This window comes from Arvicanthis niloticus, chromosome 15 (genome assembly GCF_011762505.2).
Source record: "Arvicanthis niloticus isolate mArvNil1 chromosome 15, mArvNil1.pat.X, whole genome shotgun sequence".
Taxonomy (NCBI): Eukaryota; Metazoa; Chordata; class Mammalia; order Rodentia; family Muridae; genus Arvicanthis; species Arvicanthis niloticus.
Window position 1 is genome coordinate 46508341 of NC_047672.1, and position 27214 is coordinate 46535554.

The following is a 27214-nucleotide window of genomic DNA, read 5'->3' on the forward strand; positions in this document are numbered from 1 at the left end:
AGTCATCAAAAACTGAGGATTCTCATGAGCTCAGGAAGTGGGCAGAATCTCAACGTGTAGAAGCTTGGAGACAAGATTTTCTGTTAGTAACTCTAGAAAGGATTTTGAATTTAGCCCAAACTAAATCATATTATACTATAAAACTATAACTATAATACTAAACAAAAATATGTCTCATCATAAATCACTAAGTTTGTAGTAATATCTAATGGAATGGATAGGACCTATCAGAGTGTAGAGTTTGAAGACAGAAATGTCTTAGCCATGAGATTCTTTTTCTTGCTATATGCACCATAACATCAACTATCAAATTTTCACCTGATATGTTTCTTAGTGCTGTAATTGATGTAGAAAATTTAGAGTGTAGCATATTTTTAGAACAAAAGAAAGCTTGCTTATCATTTTCTTTAAGAATAATAAACTTCTTTAGTTTACAGTCTCTCAACTACTATGAGAAATATACCATCTGTGCTACCTCACATAATACATCTGGTCTACCTCAGATAATCCATGAAGTAACTAGGCACAAAGGGAATAAAGTCAAATATACTGATGTTCAAACTCCTGCTATGCTGTAACTAATATAGTATTTTTGATCTAAGAGTTTGATAAAACAGAATCTGTGAAACATGAAACAGTAATTGGTAGACAGACTGTAAGAGGAATAACATGAAACTTAGTGTTGGTACTCTTTCATTGATCTAATAGAGCATCGAATACCTTATGACTTTAATATGGAAATTGCATTTTTTAATTAACCATGAATTGAGGGTACAGCTAAAAGTGATGCCTATTTTAACTTTATTTATGAAGACAAACATCAATCTGAGTACAGCTTTTCTAATCACTTCCTTATGTGCCTTACCCACCAGAACATCTAAGTTGGCAAGGTACAACGACATGATTCAGCATATGTTCTTTTATTTAGTTGCTGTGTGATCTTGGAAGTTATGAAACTCAGCTGGGAAAAAGAGAGGTTCATCAGTCATATATCAAAATGTCAGCTTGACGTTAAATGAGTTAGTATGTGTAAAGTGACTAGAAGTCATCATATATATATATATATATATATATATATATATATATATATATATCTTAAAAAGTACATTTTAATTTTGTAAAAATTAATTGCAATTCAATGAGATTTGGTCAGCAGTAGTGAGAATTCCATCCGGCTTAGATTTTTTTTACTGTAATAATTTACTCATAAATCATTAAAATATAACATATGGCATAAAACAATATGAGGAGATTGTATAGAAAACCAGGAGCCATGTTTTGGACAAAAGGAATTTAGAGCAAATCTCAAGAATTTAACTAAAATCTATCGCTACATTCTGAAGTTACTGAATTCTCCAATCCATTTAAATACAATAAATCTGATTAACTCTAAAATTTAATGTAACTAGAGAAGATGAGATACTTTAAAACAACTATCATAAGGAGATTTATTCATAGAAGTAAATATAATACTTATGAAATAGAGGTAACATTAACATAAGCTATTTCCAAGAGCGGTGTAATTTTTTTTTCTTTTCAGTGAATGCTTGAAGGTTTCCTTCAAGCTCTTGGTTAATCTATTGATCTGTGAAGCACAGTGCACTCTAGGGAGGCAATTCAGTTGACGTTAAATCAACTGATGAGATGAATAATGATCATACTATTTGGTAATTAAACGTCTTACAAACCTTTTAAATGACTACACATCAAAAGAGTCAAATGAGGTCAAGCATATTTTATTTTTTTATTCCCATACTAATGCTATTAACAATCTTTAAAAATATGAAGACTACAAGGGCATACTAAAATTAATTTAATCTATTTAAAGATAAGGTATGCAGTAGCTAGCTTACTATTTGACTACATGTAAAATATGTGTTTTGCATACAGAGTGATTTCTATTCTTGTGTTTTGTTTTTAAGGATTTTTATAGGAATAACTGAAACTAAATTTTTAGTATGAGCAAGAATAAAAGAAAGTCATAACTAGTATTAATAAATATGAAGTGTAGTAAAAGTTATACCATTTATAAAAAATAACTTCAAGCTAGGTTTTCAGGACATAATTACAAATTACATTAAGGATATTAAAGGAATATTACTTTTAGTAAAATCGATACATTTAATTTATTTTGTCATCTAACACTGAACATCTCTCAACATATATGCACTGTTCTCAAGGGGATTAAGTATTAAAGTTTAAAATGTAACAAGGTAGGGCTGGACTGATGGTTCAATGGTTAGGATCATGGGTTGCACTTCTTGAGGACAAAAGTTTGATCCTAGCACCCAAATTATTGCTAACTACCTGTAACTCCAATTCCAGAAGATATGATGCCCTCTTCTGGCTTCCACAAGCACTGAACAAATATGTTGCCCATATACATATGCTGGTAAACAGCAATAAACATAAAATAAAAATTAGTAAGTCTAAAAATCATTTAAGTGTAAGTAAGAATACACCCATAATAAAGGTATTTGAAAAGGACTTTGTAAACTCTCAGACAGTTGCTTTACAATATCATGAGCACACAGTCCTACGGTACGAATTTCTAAATCTTTAAAGCAGAGGCAGCAATCTGAAATAATGTAAATTTTACTGTACTATACATATTTAACATGCTGTTAAATACTCATTTCCTTTATTTTAATCTTTTTTACTTATGAATCATTAAACCATAAAAACACTCAATACAATTATAATTAAACCTAGATAAAAAATTCAAATAATTGATAATAGAATCATGGTTTTATCATTTTTGTTAGAAAATAGGTTATTCTGTTAAAATTCTACTTTAATATTCTATGCTTTTGTAAAAGAAGTACAAAAAAAAAACCCATTCAAAGAATCTTGACTTATGAAAGGTATAATATGGTTGTCTTTAAAAATGCTAAATTCCTGAGCTAAAGCATAAGCTATGACATACTGCAATGTTATTATGAGGACTGTTTGATCAATAATATACTGACTTATGTGTATTTAGAGTAAATTCTATACAAGCCAGAGAATTGAAAATAGTTGAGAACAGAGGAAGAAAAACAGTTTGTGCTAAACAGATGCATAGTGGAAAATATTTAATTGCTAGAGAGAATCTTTGACTGAAAAAATAAGAGAGCAGCAGTCATATAATACCCTATCACACTTAAGTAAACAATGATAACATTTTGGCAGATAGAATTTCCCTTATGAGAAGAAGACCAAAGCATGAGTGATTTGGTCCTTCTTAGAAGGAGTATCAAAATACTCAACCAGAGCTCCCAGGGTCTAAACCCCCAGCCTGGGAACACAAAGGGAGGGACTCATGGTTCCACCAGTATAGGTAGTTGAGGATGGCCTTGTCATGCATCAGTGGAAGAGGAGGGCTTTGGTCCCTGAAAGTTTGGATTCCCTAGTATTGGAGAATTTGAGAGCAGGGAGGCAGGAATGGGTGGATGGTAGGGGCATATACTCATAGAAGTAGGAGGAGGGGGGATGGGAAAAGGAATTTGGGGGAAGGGAGAGGGAATAACATTGAAAGGTAAATAAATAAAATATCCAATAAAAAGTGTAGTTGAGCAGTCGAGATTTTTTTGTCAACAATTTATTATGAAAATTTTGTGTAATCCTCAAGGACAAGGTATTGTGGAAGAGGCCCATGAAACTAAAAAGACTGGTGAGACATACTGTTGCTGAGACAAAGAATAATGCCGACCTGTAAGCTTGCTGAGTGCCCTGATTGGGGTGACTGGGGAGTTGTATTGGACATAAGTTCCTGAACCACCTTTGCTTGACTTTATTCCAGATGGGACAAGCTGTCTTCCCTCAAGGTTTTAGACCTTGTGGAATAGAAAATCAAAAAGAAAAATAATGTCTCCTGTATTCTTCTTAAAGGTGACCAGCTATTGGGACTCAATCATGTACTGGTCTAGAAATCAATCCAATATGGGAAATAACAGTTTTGGAAGACTGGATCTGGACTTAGTCAGAAACATATTCTGAAGTTAGCTGTAGCTCGCTATAATGTTACCATAGCAAGAGATAAACTTGGGACAGGATCTGGATTTCAAACAAGGGTGAGTGCATGTTTTAAGGCTCTTTTAATTGTCAAGCTAAAATTGGTTTTGTTTCTTCTACAATATTTATTGTAAGTTGCATTGACTATATAATTTCCAATTGTGTTAGTGTATTGAAACCTGGCATGTCTGACACGGGGGTCCATCAACCAGCTTTTGTCTTACTACCCTGAGTATTAGAAAGCCTTGATTCACTGAAAAAAGCTTGAAAGTGCTGGAAGAAGTAAGTTAGGCTTTAAGCAGAAGGAAGAGTGTAGTGGGCTTGATTACTGCTGGTGTAACAGCTTTAATTCCATTAATTACTAGCACCACTGCTTCTGCAATAGCATTGACACAAGGAGTTAAGACAACTATTTTTGATAACCATGTAGCAAAAAAATGTTACTAATGTCTTGAGTATACAAAAGGATTTATAAGGTATCTGGAATTTTGGATGATGCTCTATAACCTATTAAAATTATCTGAAGGAGGTTCAGGGTTCAATAGTTAGGAGCCATCCCAAGTGTCATGACAAATATCATTAGAGTAGTGTTACTTTTTTTTTTTTTTACTCTGAAATCTTTATTAAGGCAGCATGATAGAAATGGGCCACCAGCCCAAACCTTGTAAAATTCACAATGATTGTCATTATAAAAAAAAAAAAAAAAAGGTTGAAGACACCTGTAGGATATTTGGCATAATTCTAACACTTCTCTGGGTATGTTAATTTGCATAGTGAGATTATGACTTTAAAGAATGCTGCTCTGCTGGGCTTTGATGCTGTAGATAATGCTGATAAAAATTATCCATGTTCTGAGGTCAGTATTTCCATTTTGGTCAAACCGCAGGAATGGCATATATAGCTTGATTAGGCTAGCCCTTCTTGTCCTGGGAATATTTTATTCCTTCCCTTCGTATTAAAGCTTGTTTCTAACTATATAAACAGGCTGGCAGCCAAAGTACATGACTCGAAACTGATAATGGACCCCCAGACAGAGTTATTAATTTAACAGGCTGGCAACCCAAGGACTGGTAAGATTCTGCACAGAGGCTTACCAACCTAAAACATAAGGACATTGCTTTGGATAATGCATCTTCCATGATGGGTAAGAAAGGCATTCTTGTCAGAATGGCCTAAGACAGGCTCAGTCTTGTTAATGAAATTAAAAAAGGGGAGAGGTGGAGAGCCTTTGGAGCTTCTTAGCACGAAGCTGACATGGGCCAAGGACAAGGAAATGGGTTGCTTGGCAGGAATATGACATTGGTCAAGGACAAGGAAATAGGCCTCAGGCAAGAATCTGACATTAGGTTAGAACAAAGAAGTAACTTCTGGTAGGAATCTAAATATTAGACTATATCAAAGAAGTAATTTCAGGAAGGAATCTAAATATTAGCGTAGAACAAAGAAATAATTTCAGACAGGAATCTACATTTTAGGCTAGAAGAAGGAAGTAGGCTTCAGACATGAAAATGACCTTGGGCTAGGACAGGGAATTAGGCTTAGATACTTTGGTCATCCTGATAAGCCTTTAGAAAAAGTGATCATGGGAGTGTTTATGTAATTGGGTTTAATGCCTTGTTTTTTCTTTGACTATTTGTGTTTATTGTATTGCTTGTTCCTTGATTATTTGCATCTATTTTTTATTGCTAGACCCTCAACCTAGAAATGACCTTAATATATGCATGAAATCAAAATGGTATAAAAGCATAAAGGAAGAGTGGGTATAGAATGGGTGGTTCTAGGGAGAAGAAATTGGGAAAGGGGATGACATCTGTATTGTAAATATATAGAATATCTATAAAAATAAATACCCTTAGGAATAAATAAAATTTATGTTTTTATAATCATGTTCAATTGACTAAATACAATATTTTGTACCAAGCCCTGTGTTTATTTAATTTTCAAGAATATTTTCATTTTCAGTCCATTTTTTATTTGTAAGTAAAGTATATTACATAACTCAGAAATTGCTTCATGTGGATTAAGTTAGTTTCCAGCTGCTTAATAGCACTAGTTCCACCACTTAAAAATTGTGTAACACTGGCAGGTTCCTTCCATTTTCTGATATTCACTCTTTCATCCTTAAATTGAAGTCAGTAATGACAGTCAGTATCCAAAATACCAGTAGTACATGTATCTAAGACTAAATTAATTTACATTTAGTTAGAACCCAAGGTACTGAATAAACATCAATAATGACAACAAATTGTATAACAATAAAAACAGAGAAAGGTATTTTTAGAATTCAGTTAAGCACAAGAGTAGTAGCAAATGAGGAATGGATAGAGAAGGGGTAAATGTCAAGAGGAGTACAGCGTCTTGATCACTAAATGTGGCTGGAAGACTACAGATATTCTCATTTGTGGTTCAGAAAATTTCTGAATGTCTACTGCCAAAAGAAGTCATTTTACACTCTCAGATTTTCCTCTCTTTACTTCGAAGAAAAAAAAGTCAATTAATACATACTTTATTAAGTTGCAGGCAAATTCAAACATAGACTTAAAAAGAAATAAATGGTTGAAATTCACAATAAGATGTACCTCTGGATGAAAAACAGAATTTGGATCTATGCTGACTAATATGAAAGAAATCCATATACAATACCAGAATGAAAGAATATTCAGAAGCTAACATATGAAAGTATTTAACAAATACTGCATAAATAATTGTATTCTATACTCTATCATATAAATTAAACTACAATGTCCCCTTTAGTTTTTTTTTTTCAATAGAACAACAAAGCATACCTATTCTTAGTCATTCCACATATATCTAGAAACAAAGACACTGGAACACTGAGTTGACTAAATCACAGGGAAGGAAAATAGTGAAAGTCACTGTCAAGTATCAAAGATTCTCTCGACTGCTAACAGAGATTAAATGGAAAAAATTCTCAATCATTTCTTTAAGATGATTCATTGTGATGGTAGAAAATTGGTGACTGGAGGCAGGCAGCAGAAACAGGAAGATACCAGCAACAGACTGGCAACTCCTTCTCCCTCACTTATCTCCCCCACACCCCACCCCACAGGGCATAGATCCCTAAACCTGTAACTCCAGTGCCCAGTCCTTTGAAATCTCAGAGCTCATCTTCAGTGACACACATTTTCCAGCAAGACCTCACCCCCAACTTTTCCCCAAAATAGTGCCAACAACAGGAGATCAAGTATGTAAATGCTGGAGACTTATGGGGGAACCTCAAGCAAACCACTGGAGTATGAAAGCATGCACCTGTTAGCATTTCATAGAGTTTCAGAGACTAAGGACACTCTAAGAATCTTTTATCCCCTAAATTATTTCAGATGATAAGGCATACAAGAATACATTTTATATTGGTCTTTGAAAAAATTCTGAAAGTTTCTCTTCTCCTCAAGCTACCAATATGTAAAACACAACAAAACCAAACCAAAACTTCACAGTACATTTCCCTAAAAAATGTTTCTAAACTTGAACACATAATCTTTATTAATAAAAAAAGGCCCAACTTTAGGATTATTATTGCTCAGTAGTGGCCAAGAATCACACCTATAAGGAATCTTAAGATTCTGAAGTGTACTTTGGAGAGTTCATCCATTTGTGTTGTTTATTAAATTCCCTGAAACTACTGATCCATGCACTTAAGTGGTATAGAGAGAGAAAAAGAGAAAATCCTCAAAATATTGTTGTTTTAATAGCTTTTTCCTATTGATTGTTCACAGATAACTTATTAATACCAAACAGCATCATAAAGTAATGATTTCATTTAACATTTTATTATACTTTTAAAAAAGTGAGTCTTATAGGTCAAATAATAACAGGAATATTTATCCCTTCTTATACTGAACACAAAACTTATTCGATCTCACTTCTTAGCCCTTTTCATGGGCTTAAACCTGCCAAATTATTCCATTTGATTTCAGAGAGTTCTCTTACAGCATTCTATTTTATTTATCTTATCTTCAATAAAATGGTTCAGTGACTGTCAGCAACTCTGAGACACCCTGAGTTTCAATCAATCTTCAGGCAAAGGCATCAATCTGTATTAGACCTACTGTGCTGGGAGTTTCATCTAGAGGTCAGAATAAGGCAGAAGCAGAGTAAAAATGAGAGCCAAGCTTAATGAAGCCACTGTGAAGAGAAAGGCCTCCTTTGGCGCTCACAGGCATGGTTTCTACAATACCAGGTACAGAGCTCTATACACGAAAACTTCCTTACTAAGACTGACAGCTGAAAAAGAGGCATCAATCTCCATCTGTATTTTACTTTTCCGTGAAATCTACAGTTCTTGTCAGTCCTCTATTTTCTAGCAGACAATAATAAAAACACTGTTGCAATCACCAAGCCCCTAAATTTTATAAGGAAGGAAAAGAATACAAAATAAAAATAAAAATAAAACACTAAACTAAAAGTCCTAAAGTCTTCTGTGGTGGTTTCATACACTAATGTACTGATACTAATGTGTCACTAGTTTCAGCAGACCTTCCCTCACAAATTTGGGTTGCATTTTAAATATAGCAGCTGGATTGGATTTTCACTACAAACAATCAAAAAGTTTGAGCGAGAAATCATTTTTGGCAAATGATATCATTAAAGACTAATTCCAAGAAATGTGGGGTAGAACTGTTAGATGCTGTAAAAAAATGTCTCCCAAAGTACCAACTTTGTAATAAGCTATGCTGGTTCATATTTGATATCGGCTGTGAAAGCAGATTATTGTAATGATGCTCTTCCCAGCAGATAAGACCATTAAAAAGGTACTTAATGTTCAGCTGAATTGAAAAGCAGGCCAGTAATAAATTTTGAGAGTTTTTTTTTTTGCATGTAACAGTATCAATATTTTGCAAGTGTTTATTTATAAACAGTAAATTTAAAATAATAAATACAAACTATTTTTACAATAAGAAGCTTCATTTTCATGGTCTTTTCTGTATTGTGGAGTATTTCTGCTCAGATACTATCCTCACATCAGCAGCAATGAAATTTAGAATGATGATTTAATGTGACAGTTTATATGAAACAACAACATAAAAGAGAGAAAGAAGCAAAGAAAGAAAGAAGAAAAGGAAGGGAAAAGTAAATTTGCTTTAAAAAAGCTGAATTGAAAGCAAACACACACACACAAGGCTATATGAATTAACCACAATGAAGGCAAGCATGAGCATGTAGCTGAAGATTCACATGTAGAACTAATACGTAGAACAAGTTAATAATCTAATTTTTACATGATTCCAGAGAGCAAACTGGTCTGCAGTCTGGTACCATGGAAATAAGAAATGATTTTTTTAAAACCATTAATCCTTAATGCTAAAACATAGGTATCCGCAAACTCATGGGAGAAAGAGAAAGGTCCAAAACATAGGTATCCGCAAACTCATGGGAGGAAGAGAAAGGTCCCACTGCTGCCGAGTTGGTGGTCTTTTCTGCATAACCATCACTAAAGGGGTGGAGCTGCTCAGTCACAGGGGTAACTTCAGTAGGAGGGTCAAACTGAAGCCTGCCTAAGAGCATAGAGATTGGTGATGCAGACAATGACAGCCAATCAGGAAGTGCAACTTGGAGGAAACTCTTGGGACTAATGGAAGATCAGTGAAGGACATAAAAGATGCTTCCCAATAGTGAATTAAAGGATCTAACTGTCACATTCTCACCTGCTCCCAGAGTCTAAGCTGTTGATTCTGAACTGTCTCAACCATTGCCCACAAGGGGGATACTGGGCAGGGCAGAGGACTCAGGCAACTAACTTTTATAATAAATGACAATGTTCATTTTCATAGATATAATAATTTTAAACTTTAACATAGTAAATTGTTCAAATTTGAAATTGCTGCAAGGATACAAACAAATAAATATAACAACCAAATCTGTGTTTCTAATTAATTTATTCTTCCTGTAATATCTCAGTTTCAAGGGCTGATAATTCTATAAATGCTCAAGAGTAAAAGCTTCTTAAAATACACTTTTCTATTATGGTAAGCCTCTGGCAGTATGCATATGCATTATTTACAGCAATATGTGGTTAATGATCATTTAGACCTGTGGAAACGAGGACAATCACTACAAACACATCACTCCCAAACCTTAATTAGCAAGTTTCAAGCAGTTTTGGGAACTGCACAAGAATATAAATTCCCTTCCTGGAAAAAGTGTCATCATTTTTCAAAAGTAATTTATCTCCTGGTTCATAAATAATCTTCAGGTAATTTATGCTTTGTTTTATTTACTTATTTATTTCTTCATTTATTTTATTTAACTTTAAGCAAAGCAAACTAAGATTTACTGAGGAAAACTTATTAGGAACCACACGCATAGAAATTACTCTGAAGGGGTCTGGGCTAAATGTTATTTCAACTTGACACAGGTTAGAGTCATCTCAGAAGACTGAGAAAGTGCTTCCGTCATGTAGACAAGCATGCTGTGTACATCTTCTTAAATAGTGATTTATTGGGGATGTCCTTGTCATTGTTTGTTGTACAACCCCTGGGCTAGCGGTCCTGGGTTCTTTCAGAAAGTAGGTGAACAAGTCACAAGAAGCAATCTAGTAAGCAGTACTCTTCAGTGGGTTTCTACATCCAAGTTCCTAAACAGTTTTGAGGTATTGCCTTGATTTCCACCAAGGGACTGTGATTCAAGATATGCAATAGTAAAACTAACTAGGACATCAATTAGTACCAGGAGTAGAGTATTATGACAGACCTAATTATGTTGTTTCTGGTAGGATTGTAGAAGGATGTTGGAACTTAAGGAAAAAAAAAAAACAACAAAAAAAAAACAAACAAACATTGAGTATTGAAATTTTAGTAGGCTGTAATATTGGAGCTTGGGAGATAATGGTGAAGGCAGCACAGTTCATTGAGGCCTGGCTTGTAATGTTCAGAAGAAAATATATTTTTTGGGTAGTTTGCTATTTTGAATGTAGGCTTTGTCTTTCTAGTCAGCTGGGGATGAAGAATCAGCCACAATTGACAAGAAACTGGCATCACTGAATTGAAGTTTTTGCTTTATTGAGACAGATGATGGTATCTAGCAGGAGATGAGAAGTTACTACAGCAGCATTGTGGTAGAACATTCTTGGGTTATTTCCTCAGGGAGAGCACACAGAAGCTGTGCTCCAGAGACAGCCAAGGTTGTACATGTTGTTGGCAATCAAACTTGGTAGTTTAAGAGTAACCAAGGATGTACTGGTTTTGAAAGTATGTAGAGTGTTGAAGATGAAGGAGATGATCTGAGGCTTGGCTCTGTGAAAGACATGAAGATTCTGCTGGTGAAGGTGACACCTCCATCACAGCTGAAGCCCCAGGATTGAATGCCATCATGAAAAGAGCCTAAGGGTAGCTTATTAATGAAAAGAGTTACAGTTAAAGCTATAGCAGAGGAACCTAACATTTTAGATATGGTAGTACCATAGGATTACTGCTAAAGACAGCAAAGGCAATGGAGTGGAGACACCATGAACAGAAGAGACGAGCTGTATGTTCTGAGGCTTTAGGAATAGTCCAGAAGATCAGGAGTGAACTCTGACATTGTACACTGAGTTACTTTCACTGTAGGAGCTGGTTTTGCGTTGTTTAGTTTGTGAATCTGCCATGGTTATACCCTATTGGAATAAGAAATTCCGTGATTTATTTGGATTTTACAGGGGCCTGTAGTTCATAAACTTTGAATTTTTAAAGAGATTTTTTGGATCCTTAAAGTAAGAGGGTTTTTAAAGAGACTGAATTTTAATGTTTTTGAATTTGTAAGGAACATGGGACTTTTAAGTTTACAATGTGTTTTATATTGTGATACTTATTAATAAGTCATCTTGGAGAAAAGCATAAGAGAAAGATTATTGTTAAATAATGTTGTATTGGTGTGTCAACCGGGAGGAGGTACTTTATTTTAATATAAATCAAAGTATCTCTGAACCCATACAAGTACATATTTTTTAACAAGAGGAAGCAAAGGATAACATCAAAAGTACTTCTAAAACTTGAGTATGTCAGTGTAACCACTATCTTTATTGCGAATGGTAATATCTCATGCCATACAAAATTTTAGGTGGTAAAAAGCAAGTGTTCCAAAGTTTTTATTACTAATTATTAGCTATGAGCCACAGGTAAATTACTTTTAGAAATCATTTGAGTTCTTTGTTGTCTCAATTCTCCACTTGTCAAATGAAGATTACAGCCTCAGCTTCACTTCACAAAGGCAGCTAATGAGATAAAGCATTCAAAACAGGTCACATCACTTTGAAAATTATAAAATTTTGCTAAATGTCCAACGATTTTGTGTTCTGTATTTTATAATGGGATAAAGTTGGTAAAATAACTACACCACAAGTATAGATAAGGTACAAAATAAAATAAGTGGAAATATTTAACTCTGAGAGATGTAGATACACATACATCCCTCAGTGAGGTTATGATGACTCAATCTGGAGAAAGACCTAGAAATGAGAATTGAGCAATTTATGAAAAAAAATGAGGACTCAAGGCTTGCCTGTGAAAAGGGAATCTACACAGAAAAATAATTGAAGAATTCAAGGCATAATGATTCCCTCCTTTGGGAGGCTTTCTTCAAAAGAAGAGAGAAAGAAATTAAGGATGAGAGTTGATATTACAAAAGACGTCTATAATAAAATTTTGTGCTGGGCCTAGCAGTGGCACAGGCTTTTAATCACAGCACTAAGGAGGCAGAGGCAGGAGGATCTCTGTGAGTTTGAGGTCAGTCTGTTATATATAGACAGTGAAGTTCAGCATGGGCTGAGATAAATAGTAACACTGTTTCAAAAAATAGAAATTTGGTTTTTTTGCACCTCATATCCAAATATTTATTTGACCCAAACATGCTTAGCCTCCAAGATTAGAGGAAAATATTTTCATTTAAGGTAGTCTGGCCATGGAGTTGCATATACACATAAAACACACACACACTTAAATATGCATATATGAGTGTATATGTACATATTGTATGTATAAAAAACATGTTATATATAAATACATATATATATCCAATACAATTCAACAGTAACACAGAAAACATAATTTTATATAAATATTAGAGATTGAAAATCGTTTATGTTGGCTTTGAAAATATCAAGGGAAACTACAATGAAATTTAAAGATGTATAATATTATTCAGAAAATAAATTCTTCCTGAATAATTAAACTTTTTAGCAGTAAAATTCATTTGGAAATTGTCCAAACAAAGTTATGGAAGTAACATATATTTTTAAAAGAAAGTTTTGCTGTTATATTATGTGCTCCCCTGTAGTTTTCTCAGCATGTCTGGTTCTCTTGACAAAGTCAATATAAATTATATTTATCTAACATTATGTCATGGATAAAATTTAGCGGTCAAGTGCTTACTTAGCATGTGTCTGACAACAGGTTTAATCTGCAATAACACACACACAAACACACACACACGATCATGAATATACACACACGTGGACGCACACACATTTACATGCCCACTAGTAATAATGAAAATACCGGCTCTCAGAAGCCAGTACAATGGTAGCAAAAAATATACCAAGTGATTTTTCTTGCAGTCAATGTGTTGCACAGTCAACTGTTCAAAACAAAGTTTCAAATTCTTCTGTGATAATATTTAAAAAATGAGAGCTATCAGCCAGCAAGGGGGAAGTTGGAAAGTCAGTCACATCAAGAGTGATAAGAAACCTTATGACTACAGATGGATACACCTCTGTGGTCCATTAGAAACTCTATTACATTGGATAAATAGATTTAACCAAAATACTAAGGAGTAAAGTATACATTAAAATACCAGGAAACATAGCATAAAGCGCAAAAGAGGGCTATTACCAAAGCATCATTTACCTTTCTCTTTCCAATCTTCTACACACCTTTCAAGTCAACCTCGGAATGAATTTCTAAGTGCATTCAGCCCCAGCATCACATTGGAGGAGGAGCCCTGTGAGTAGAGATAAATAACTGTTACTATTAGCCTTGTATATGTATCCCAATGAGTACAGTCATTAAACAAAACAGAGCCTAATCATACCCCAAAATGTATTGCTTAATTTATGTGTAATTTGTAAATAATCAAATCAGTGTGAAAAGCATTAGATTTACTTTTATTTTAGAACTTTAAGTCTCATTGTTGAGAGTACCCAAGATGCCTTGTCAGGAGGTTCATATTTCATTCCTCTTCTTACATATATTTGGAAGGTTTAAATTTTCATGCTTAGGTTTCATACTTTATAAAATAAAAGTATTTGTTGTAAGATCCCAACAGAAAACATGACTGATTTCAGCTCTCTCTTCAGCACATACTTAATAAATTATATAAACCTTTCCACAATTAACAAATTGGTAGTAATTATTTTCTCTTTTCAGCATATTATAAGGCTTATTATTTCAAGAATAATTTGAATTTCTATTTTCTTATTCTATCTCCTACTTGGTCAGTTTGTTTTCCTGGTGTCTTCCTCTTTAATCTGAAATATTTGTCTCATAATCTTTCTTTGGCTAAATACATTTGTTTAATAAAGACATGAAGCTTTGTAGGACTTATTGTTATATAGATAGAAAAAATGTAATCTACCTGTCTATTCTGATGAATAGGTAATTATGGCATAGAGAGTTGAATCAACTCTACAGTTGGAACTGGAACGGAATGGAGTACTATGCTTGATCAATAATGTCTGATCCAAGCATTGAACTGGTTTGAGTAGCATCATATGCTACCTCTTCTAAGAATCTGGACATTATTATTTTAAAATGCATTTAAGCTAAATAAACCTTTATTCCATGAAACCTTAGTAGCATGAATAGCTTGTTAACACTGAGGAGACATGTTTAAATTGCAGTGGCAAATGCTCAGTGCTACTATGACTCTTCCTCAAGTGTCACTGGTGTTCCACAGTGCCCTAAGTCTTCTACAGATCATATTTCCAATCTCTATGTTAAAAACAACACTTAAGGTAGACTGATGACATAAACTGTAAGGTAATTCAACTACTTCCCTTTGCACCCTACCATTTGTTGTTCTCTCTCTTACCTACATTTCTCTCAATATGAAGATTTTCCACAAACATGGGCTTACTCTTCATATACATTCCTTATGTTACTATTTCTCCCATAACCAATTCTGTATGACACCAAAGTTTATTAACTTATTATTAAAATATAGATGTCTAGACCATTTTTAAATTCATATTGCATTATTTTTCTTTTTCTGCATTCATAGTTAACAAATTTCAAATCACTCTACTAGATTTCCTCAACATGTTGGACCATAGTGACTCATGTTCTCTCTCTAAAATAGATAATAATAGTTTTCTAAGGGATAATTTTTGCTAGAAGCCACACAGTACATAAATTATTTTAAAGATTTTTTTTTATTTCTAGAATACTTGAAAGGCTTAGAAGAAAATTCTACAGTAGTCTGTTCTGTGTGGGTTTTTTTTTGCATTAGGCATTCACATGAGATCAATATGATAACATCAATTGTTTATAGAAACACTGTAAAGAAGAAAATAAATAGGTAAAATTTGAGGATAAACATTCTTTCTCATAGGTGTTGTGGACTTGGTTTATTGCTTATATTATGTTAATTGGTTTCCCAAATTACACAGAAATTCATATTTCTGCATGTAAGACATGGCGGGTCCCTGCCTCCAATTGATTCTAATTGGTAAAGTTGCTGGAGGCCAATAGCAGGGCAGGGAGACAGAGGTGGGACTTTAGATTTCCAGGCAAGAGAATCCAGGGAAGAAGAAAAAATTAGAATTGTCATTGCCATGAAAAAAATAAGAAGCAAGACTGAAGGCTATAGAGGCAAAAGCATACAACTATGTAACTGGGGAATAGCAGCCCCAGCGCCCCTTGCCCTATGTTTGGGTTTGGGGTAGCAACGATAGAATATGGATTTTAGTAATAATAATTCAAGCGTATTGGAGGGGGAGGTGTTAGCAAGGTGGAAGTTTGCTAGTGTCCCAGACATTGTGCTCTTTAATGCATATTAAAATAGACGGCTGCTTGTGTCTATCACTGGGAATCCGGAACAGTGGGCAGGTGGCTAGGAAGCACACTGCTAGCAGTGGGGCAATTTGAGTACAACAATAACTAAACAAAACACATAGGTATGTGAGGAGGTGAGAAAAATCTAGAATGAGTTGGCAGAGGGGAAAAACAATATATGTCATCTGGTCTGAGAACAAGGGACATGAGTATGACAAAAATTTTACAAAAAGAATGGGGGGGGGGAATTTGTATTTGTAAAGGTTCAATGCTACAAAGTTACCAACAATAGAAAGATATTTATAGCAGTTTAGTATCCTGATTATGACTGTAGCATCTTTACATGCTATGAATCTATACTACTGCCAGGGAACATAGTAGGCAATCAATAACTATTTGTGGAACGGATGTATTGCTTTATGAACAAATAACTACAAAGATGAACAGGTGTGAGAATTTAAAAAATGAATTTTATGTAGAATAGAGAGTAAATTTAAACCAGAAAAAAGATAAAGACTTAGATAATCAATCATGGAATTAAAAGGAAAATGGTTAGAGCACCAGTGTTTCTTTTACAAATGAACAAAACTAGGCATGCAGAGTCAAGTTACTATTTCCAAAGACTTGCAGAAGAAGATGAGCATGAACTGAACCTATGTTCTCTGTCTAGCTCACTGCCTGGGAGGCCAGCTGCCTACTCGACAGAAAATAACAAACAATAAAGAAATAAACTTTCCACTCCTGAGAGCTGCACATAATCGATCAGGTACAGTACACACTTTCCTTGACTCTCCTTAATGTAGAGAGCATCCAGATATCTAAGTCTGCCTGCCATGAATTAAAAATGATCAAGAATAACTTCTCTTTTGGAGTTGTTTTTTTTCTATGAACTCATCCTCTACCTACAAAAGACCTTCGATGTACATAACCATCTATACTATTCTTCTCCGTGTGGTCCTCTGATAGTAATCAAAATTCTGCATCTAGTTGTCCTGTTTTGTTGAATAAGGGGCAGATGGAGCATAAAGAAGAAAGAAGAACAGTGTGAGAGACAGAGAAGTGAAATAAATGGAAGAAAGTTGTTATACCATCTTAAAATTCAAGCAGAGAGTTGAGAAAGAAATATCAGCCCCATACCTCAGCTCTCCCACATGCAGCAGTCCTGTTTCCCAGTATGATTGTTTATAGAAGCAAAACCTTGCTTCCAATAAATCCAATGGCATTCTTTGCAGAATTAGAAGTACACACACACACACACACACACACACACACATGTTTTATATTTCAATGTGTATATACATATGTATATGTACACATTTCTATATTAGAGAAATATTTTATATGAAACAAGATAGGGGGATAATTTAATATCAGGAAAGAAAGTGACCAGTGAGCAGGAAGCAAAGAGAAGAAAAAAGAGAGGCAAGACACAAAATATGAACAAAATACGACTATGTATATATGATGCCATTATAAGGAAATCCATTGTTTTGACGTCTATCTTAAAAATAATAGTATGCAAAGTCCAGAGTAAGGGAAGTAGCACATATCTGACTCCTGCCTGCTGTTGGGTATCTTCTACTTCAGTTGGTTTTCTTGTCCAGCTTCAAAATGATAGTTTTTGTTTTATTTTATTATATTTTGTTATATTTTGTTGTTATCTCTTAGAAGCATGTTATTTTCTGAAAGACAAAAAAAAAGGAGTGGGTCTGGAGGAAGGGAAGGTAGGGAAAATCTGAGAGGAATAGAGGAGAAGAGACCATAATCAGGATATATTGTATAAGAAATGGATTTATTTTCAACAAAAGGGGAAAAGTAAATTCATAGAAAGAATAATATACTCCAGTGATTTTTAAAAGACAACGTAATAGCCACTGTCTTAATTCAACACAACACAGTGTTACTTTTAGTATAGAATTTCAAGTAAAATTAATTAGGGATATGTATTGTGGAGTTTATAGAAATACAGAATACTGTTTTAAAAAGTTGATGTGAAGATTTTACCATTATTTTAAGAGGATGGAGGACCAAAATTTTATATATTGTATTTATTAATAGCTTCATCTTACAGTGATGACGATATTCTGCAAAACTATGAAGCATAAACAAATGTATAAGCATATACTGAAGAGCTAGGGATAGATTTCTTCTTAGGTTGGTTCACAAATTAGTCTTTTGTCACTCAAATAGATTACACAGGTGGGACTATTGTTCTGGTTGTTAAGGAAAGTTTCTTTAATTATAATAATGACAAACACACTACCATTTATCCACACGGAATAAAGCATATGTACAACAGACTATGCAAGTTATATTCCATTTATAGTGATCTACTCTCGGGTTAATAGCACAGGGATATAAGAAAGTAGAGTAAATGATACTTCAGGTACCACCAAATTATTTTCAAAACATCAATGAGATCTATTCAGAAACATTGAGGTAAAATAAAGCTTGCCTTAAAGAATGGTTTCACTGAATATTGGTTAATATGAATACGGTTCAAAATGTTTACTGAAGCTTTCGTAGTTTGTATAGGAATGGCCCCCTTCAAAACACATGTTTGAATGCTTGGCTCATAGTGAGTGGAACTATTAGGAGAGGTGGCCTTGTTAGAGGAAGGTATCACTGTGAGGCCTGGTTTTAAGGTTTCATGACTCATGCTATGTCCAGTGTGGCAAACAGTTACTTCCTGCTAGTTATAGATCCAGATGTTGAACTCTCATTTCACTCTCTATCACCATGTTGCCTGCAAGCCAACATGCTTTCTGCAATGACTATAGTGGACTAAACTGTGGACCTGTAAGCCAATACTAATTAAATTTTTTCCTTTATAAGATTTTCTGTGGTCATGGTCTTTTCACACCAACAAAAAAATTAACAAAGACAAAGAGTAAGATTATTTTATTTAGAGTCATTGTTTATACTTGTTACATTTTTGTAGAAGCACTATAAAATGCTTAAATATAAAGTTTAGAAAGATGATTCTGTCAAAGAAAATAAAAATCATAATTAAATAAGAAAACAGGACAATAATATTGCTAACACGGGGGGAGGACAAACAGACTATATAAAAAGGTACCCTGCTATGAAAATTACTTTTCCAGCCTTCACTAACAGCAAAAATAAGTGTACCTAGTAGAATAGCATAAAAATGCATTGTCATATGTGCTTAAAATGTGTAAAATATTTTACACATTTATGCTCCCTTTAAATTTACTTTCAAATAGCATAATGCCCCTTTGTTCCTTGAGTCCTTGCTGTTCTGGACACCAGCTATGTATAAAACCTGTGGTCAGGTGAAGACACAGAAATAAAGACACTCTTTCTTTTGATTGTGCTTTAACAATAGGGTCCAAGGATAGTAAATATGGATTTGAGTGACTGGTACTTTCCAAGATGAAAATAGGTGATGTAAATATGATGCAATGTAAGCAAAGGAAAGTTTGTGATACTATTTGCCAAGTGAAAAACATTATTAATGAGACAGGTATAGGAAGTGACATACATTCCAGACACACAATGGACTTTTCTCAATTGTCTTGCAACAACGAAAAGAATTCTTGTAGACTTAAAAATAAAGACTGGTATATCTATAGCTTTGTTACATTTTGTAAATACTACCTGAACTTGCCTATTTGGATGTCATTGAAATCTACAAAAAAGTTCAGAAAAAAACAGAGCTTCTCCTCTCTGTCAGAATGCAAAAGGCAATGTAGTAATTTGAGAAAATTGTCTATGTAGCCACTGTCTTCATTCCAGAGCTGCGTTGACATGTCTGTTTAAATCCAACACAGAGAAGGAATACTCAAATCTCAGCAAAAGTCTTTTAGTCTGCATAAGCAAACTTAAGATCATTAGCATAAAGCATTTTCCACTGAGATATTGATATTGATAAATATTGCATCAGATGGATAAGCCTAGATGACTTGAGATTTCAAGTTGGGTTAACTATATGCTACACAATTATATCCCCCAATTTCTTCTTTAGAAAGATAATTTTGCCATTTTTTCAGCTTCTATTTTTTTATGAATGTAAGAAAATATATTTATTAATAAGTATTGAACTACTGTTTTTATGATATAATTTTCAATAGTATAACCAGCATATGATCATTCATAAAATAGTATTTATTTACTTGATGCTGTATGGATATTAAAGTTTTGAACTAAGAAAACTCTGACGTCTATTATCCCCAGTTATTTATTCCATGCTTTCTTTTCCTTCATTGGCTACTCATTTGAGCTTCTATTTACATTGATCTGCCTTTTCTACGTAACTTCAGACACCTCATCAAATGAAATGAATATAAAAAGTATCTCAGGGATGCATGTGTTGACAGCTTGGTATTCAGATGATGACCCAGATGAGAAAAATGGGATCATGAAAGTGTTGATGAAGCATCAGTGGATTATTCTATTGATGAGCATAGGTGGAAGACTCCATTCATGAATTCACAGGCGTATGGGCTACTGCTGAGTATGGAAAGCCTGGAAGATGTAAATCTTGTCTTTAAACTTTAATTCTTTGTTTTATTTCATGTCTGTCCTAAACTGAATATATCTCGCCAATTCACCTTTTTGTCCCAACATTCTCCCTCACATAGGCCTAAAAGCAGTGTTTCAAACCTCTTAAAGAATGGGCAGAAATACAAATCTTTTTGCTATGCTTTATTTCTAAGTTATTTTGATAAGCTAACATACTAGGTTGAAATATTATTTTTCATAAAATCTAAAACTCTATTTTGAGTGTGACATATTTTAAATGAATGATGATACTACATGAAAGATGGCAGGAAGACATTCATGTTATATTGCAATTATAATCAATTTACATTAACTATAAAGTGATATAGAGTAATTTGAAAGGGAATATGGACTTGCTGACAGTGACAATTGCTAACTCTATGATACAAGTAAAAATATATTATGTAACATGCCTTTACAGCAGATTTTACAATGAAAATGTCTCATATACAAAGTTAGCCTTATTATTTTCTATTAACAAACCTAGTACTATTTGGAATCAAAACCTTATAATGTTCATCCCAATTCTCTCCAAAACAAGATAATTAGGTATAATTTTAACAGTCTATATACACTATCCTTATTAAAAACCACAAATATAATTTTTTAAAAAATAAAGAATATCTGAAGATGCAATATTGTCAGCAGGTCTTCCTTCTAAAATTTATAAATTCAGTTCAAACCCAGAAAAAAAATCTAAACCCAGTACTTTTGTGGATACTGACAAACTGATTCTGAATTTGAAAGCAGAGGTAAAATCTTAAAATAGTCATACTGTATCAAGGAAAGTTTGGAAACTCAAAAAGTCCTACTTTAAGGCTTATACTACAGCTTCAGTAAGAAAGACAGTATGTTGTCAGTGAAAGAAAAGATCAATGGGACAGAATAAAGGTACAAAAATAGAACCTCACAAATAGAGTCAACTGATATTTGACAAAGGCACAAAGATAGTCTTTTCAACAATTGGTGCTGGAAAAACTGGAAAAATATGAATCTATACACAAACCTTCCATCCTTCACAAAAGTTTACTAACTGTGGATTATCAGCCAAGGTGTAAAACCCAAAGCCATAGAACTGACAAAGGAGAGTAAATTGGAAAGTGAACAAATTTTATTTATATTGTTATCTTCTAATTCCCCAAGAATGCAATCTGGGGAACTCTAGATTAGTTGGACATCAGTAAAACTCAAAACTTCCACTTCATAACAACAAGAAAAACATGAACAATGTTAGGAAAAAATAACTAAACAGACTAATTTAATAAAGAACATTTATACAGAATGAGCAAAAAGTTCTTCAACAGCAATTATACGGAAACAAAAAGAAATATCACTATTTTAAAATTTAACCATGACCACAAAAATATCTTAGCAAAGTAGTTTTGTGGATAGCAAGTAAATACATGAGAACATAGACAGTCCATACTTTGTATGATGGTTGAAACCAGATTAAATGAAAAGTAAAGAAATATTAAATCATTATACACTTGGTAGGATGATGATATCATAAAACATGAATGCCCTGAAAGCTCATAAAATGTGAAACTTCAGGACTCCTCAGCCATTGCAGGTGGGAAAGCCAAACATCCCATTTTAGGAGAGTCCATCAGTTTCTTATAAACTAAATATTTATTCACTAACCAGCAATTGTCACCTTTGGTATTTAACTCAACCAAAAACATGTGCAGATGGAAATTGAGTGTAGATGCTAATGGGAGGTCCATTCATATTTGGTAAATTTGATATATCTTTCAAAAGGATAGCATGCAAAGAGACTTTGAAATATACAGACAATTGAGTATTATCAGTAGTAACCACGAGACTGAGCCAACTTAAGTCTGACTTGGCATTTCTTTCACAAAATAAATTAGGCCATTACTTTTTAATTTATCTTCAGAGAAATTCTTAGAATGAGAGCAGAGAACAGCCACATTCTTTGCCAAAGTAACACAAGGATAGTTTGTAGTTCAGTCGCTAACATTGTTCCCTTTTGAAATATCTTGATTTGGGCCTCCATATTTGCATGCTTCTCTGTATGTCTTCTAAGATCCTAATAAGATGCCTATTAAGCTTCATTTTCTACATTTATTGCTTTTCTAGTTCAAATCCAAAAGCCTTCTACATTCCTCCCCAAATAAGCACCATCAGGTCTATCACAGTTATCATTCCACTTGCATGTACCAACTTCTGATTTAGTTGTGTATCTGTTCATGTAATAAAATACCATGATCAAGGCATATTATAAAAGAAACACTTAATCGGGCCTATGGCTTCAGAAGGCTGGAGTCCGTGACAACAGAGTAAAGGCATGGTGCCAGAAAAGACTTTTGAAACAACAAAGCCCGCCCCCAGTGACATAACTTTTTTTTTTTTATTGGATATTTTATTTACATTTCAAATGTTATCCCTTTACCCCATTCGCCTCCCAACCCTACCCAGGAAGAACCTATCCCATCCTCCTCCTCCTGCTTCTATGAGAATGTGCTCCCAACTACCCCCCCCACTCCTACCTCTCCACCCTTAAATTCCCTCACACTCAACAGAAGGTGTCCAGCCTTCATGTGACCAAGGATCTCCTCTCTCACCTATGCCCTACAAGGCCATCCTCCCCGACATATACAGCTGGAGCCATTGGTCCCTCCCTATGTGCTCCCAGGCTGGTGGTTTAGACCCTGAGAGCTCTGGTTGGTTGGTACTGTTGCTCTCCTCATGGGGCCACAAACCCTTTCAGCTCCTTCAGCTCCTTCTTTAACTCCTCCACTTGATCAGATCAATGGTTAGTTGTGAGCATCTGCCTCTAAATATGTCAGATTCTGGCAGACCTCTAAGGAGACAGCTATATCAGGCTCTTGTCACCATGCACTTTCTGACATCCATATCAGCATCTACCTTTGGTGACTGCACATGGCATGGATACCCAGGTGAAATAGTCTACAGATAGTCCCTCCTTCAGTTTCTGTCCCACACTTTGTCTCCATATTTGCTTCCTCGAGTATTTTTTTACTCCTTCTAAGAAGGACCAAAGTACCCACACACATGATCTTCCTTCCTCATGAGCTTCATGTTGTCTGTGAGTTGAATCTTGGGTATTTCAAGCTTTTGGGCTAATATCCAATTATCAGTGAGTGAATACCATGTGTACTCTTTTTTAATTGGGTAACCTCACTCAAGATGATATTTTCTAGTTCCATTCATTTACCTAAGAATTTCTCAAATTCATTGTTTTTAATAGCTGAGTAATACTCCATTGTGTAAATGTATTATATTTTTTGTATACATTCCTCTGTTGAAGGACATCTGACATATCTTCTTAATCAAGGCCACAGATCCTAGTCCTTTCCAAATAGTTCTATCAACTAGAGGCCAAGTATTCAAACATATGAGCCTTTGGGAGTACCTCTCATTCAAGCCACCAGAGCATATTAGTAGACACAAAGTTAATTTCCTTCCATTCCCCTTGATCTGATCAAGGGGTTCCCAGTGGAGGAGTTAAAGAAGGAGCTGAAGGAGCCGAAAGGGTTTGTGGCCCCATGAGGAGAGCAACAATACCAACCAACCAGAGCTCTCAGGGTCTAAACCACCAGCCTGGGATCACTCTTTTTTTAACCTGTTATCATATTTTTTCTGCTTTTTTATTGGATATTTTCTTTCTTTACATTTCAAATTTTATACCCTTTCCTGTTCTCCCTGCTCCCAACACCCCGTATTCCATCCCCATTCCTGGCTTCTATGAGGGTGTTCCTCCACCCACCTACCCACTCCCAACTTCCTGCCCTCGAATTCTCCCAGACTGAGGCATCGAGCCTTTATAGGACCAAGGGCCTCTCCTCCCATTGATGTTCAACAAGGCCATCCTCTGCTACATATGCAACAGGAGCCGTGGGTCCCTCCATGTGTACTCCTTGGTTGGTGGTTTAGTCCCTGGGAGCACTGAGGAGTCTGGTTGGTTGATATTGTGTTCTTCCTATGGGGTTGAAAACCCCTTCAGCTCCTTCAGTCTTTTCTATAACTTCTCTCTATTGGGGACCCCATTGGGGACTTTATGCTCAGATCAATGGTTGGCTGCAAGCATTCACATCTGTATTTGTCAGGCTCTGGCAGAGCCTCTCAAGAGACAGCTATATCAGAATCCTGTTAGCATGCACATCTTGGCATCGACAATAATGTCTGGGTTTGGTGACTGTATATGGTATGGGTCTCCAAGTGGAGCAGTCATTGGATGGCCTTTCCTTCAGTCTCTGCTCCACACATTGTCTCCTCATTTGCTCCCATAAGTATTTTGTACCCTTTATAAGAAGAACCGGAGCACCCATATTTTGGTCTTTCTTTTTCTTGAGCTTCATATGGTCTGTGAATTGTATCTTAATTTCCCCTCTCAGCTTCAGGTGCTTCAGGTTATTTCTTTGGTCATTTCATAAAATTTAAATACCAGTTAGTTTTAAGACTTAGTTCATGGAATGGCATGTTGATGGGCTTACTGAACTGTAGCAATGGAAACAGAAAATTAAGATCATGGCACAGATCATGCTTTTCAAGCACATGAAGAGTGAATGCAAGGAAGACTATTGTTTTTAGAACACATGACATAAACAGACATAAAATGAGTTAAATCTCAATGGACAATTGATAGTGATGAATCATAGATAGACCCACAGTATTTCAAAAGTACATTTTAATTTATTCATTTAAGAGACATAATTTACTAGAAAAACAATAAAATATCAAAGTAAAATTTAAAACTAAAACAAGATCAATCTTTTGCTGTATCACATAGAAACAACTTAACAATAACATCTTCCTTTTGCACTCTAAGTAAAAAAGAACCTATTTCAAATATTTTAACTAAATCATTTTCCTGTCTCTATTCTACCTTTCATTAGTAAGATGATCTTCAAATTGTTAATATTTACTTACAAATTTATACTCTCTCTTATTCTTCCTCTGTTAAACTCTAAGCTCCAATTCATGTAAAACTCTGTTTCTTCTTGTTATCTTATACATAAAGTATATGTCCATTTGTTTGCTTCAAGTAACAATTTAAAATTATAAGAAACTTGGATAATAAACACGTAATTATAGAATATACAGAACTCAAAGTTATATGAGTAGCATGTAATATACCTGAACATGGTGGACTGATTCTTTTGTAGAGTATTTGTTATGTGTGCTTGGTCTGATTCCTTCAGAACAAAAGAACTCCTCCTTCCATAACTGTTGACTCTAATTCATTTATAACAAAATTCCATAAAAAGGTATTTTCTTTAAATTAATTATTCATTTCCCTGCCTTTAACATGATTCCATCAAATCAGTACTCTAACTGAGCATTAGAAATACACCAATTCAACTCATGAACACACATGTGTTACAGCTCTCACTGCTGATTCTTTATAAGGAGTAGCAGTGACAGTCACATATCAAAAGTGAATGACATACTGAAAGTGAGGCTATGCCTTCCAGGAAACTTACAAAATCTGAACTGCTTTTCCTTCCTATAAGAAGTGGGGTCATTGTCAATGATTAGAGTAAAAGTGGCAGGAACAGAGCAGGAAAGAAGCAACAGCTCTGCGAATATCAGAAACAATGTCTCTAGATTTCAACCTCAGTGTAAGGGACATGGCTAATAGAGCTCTGAGAACATCAGGAACAACGTCTCTAGATTACAGGTCCAGTGAATGGGACATGACTGCTCTTACCTGCTATGGCATTTCTAAGGGCACTGCATTCTAACAAACACTGTATCTTCACTGAGGCAAAAAAAATCAAACTGAATCAATAATTATATAGTGATTTTAAAATGTAGGCATTTTTCTTCAGTCTGGATAGTTAGTCTGATTGCTTGTTTGCCTAAATTCTGGTCAAATACATTTTCTAACATTCATCTGTATTTGGTGTATTTGATATTAAATATTTTTAGATATTAAATATGATAGATATTCCTATCTACAAAATGACTTGAAACCCATGTGTTATATAGGAACAAATATAAAATAATTTCTTATAATTATAGTTACTTAAAACATGAAATCATGGTTCACATTTATGAATGCATATCCACTGAACACAAATATATAAGTGAAATTAAGTATATGTATGCAATGAAATAACATTAAGTCTTCTAAAGAAAAAATATAAATGTAACAATATAGGTGAAGTTAGAAGATACCACTCTAAGTAACAACTATTCACAACAAGAGTACAGATACTATATTACTGCATATTTATGAAATACATAGACTATTCAAGTTAAAATATATCTGTTGTACTGTACTGGGTAGAGCTTGAGTGAGTAAGTAATTAGGACCTTATTCATTAAAGGGTAGATAATTTCAAATTTGGTAGAAATAAAGAAAATAACTAGACATAAATGATGGTGGTATTTTCCAGCAATGTGAATGTAATTAATGAGATTGAATTATACTCTTTAATTAAAAAGAAAAAAGTTATACATATTTTGACATACTTACATAATTTACATGTTAATGTATGACTAATTCTCTCAAGTTTAGATTTTCGATACCTAAATTATAATGTAAAAAAGAATAATTGAAAACTGCAGGAGCTGTGAATTATATAAGATTTGCTAAAATGATGCCCATTAGCTTTTTGATAGAGGATGAAAAGTAAGTTAGAAGGGGCAATGTTCTTTAGGAGCTGGGAAACAGCTGCTTTTATGGGTTGTAAGAACACCTTGCAGTGGTATACTATAAAAGA

General features: G+C 34.3%; 1 protein-coding gene across 6 annotated transcripts in view; it reads right to left on the reverse strand.

Annotated features, from left to right (window-relative positions):
• The window catches only part of Foxp2 (forkhead box P2), a 511758-nt gene that overhangs the window by 333153 nt on the left and 151391 nt on the right, over nucleotides 1-27214 (reverse strand). For all 6 annotated transcript variants that reach the window (XM_076913685.1, XM_034519090.2, XM_076913682.1 and 3 more), the window contains one exon: nucleotides 13833-13926. The gene's annotated coding sequence lies outside the window, so the exon portion shown is untranslated. The remainder of the gene's footprint in view (nucleotides 1-13832; nucleotides 13927-27214) is intronic.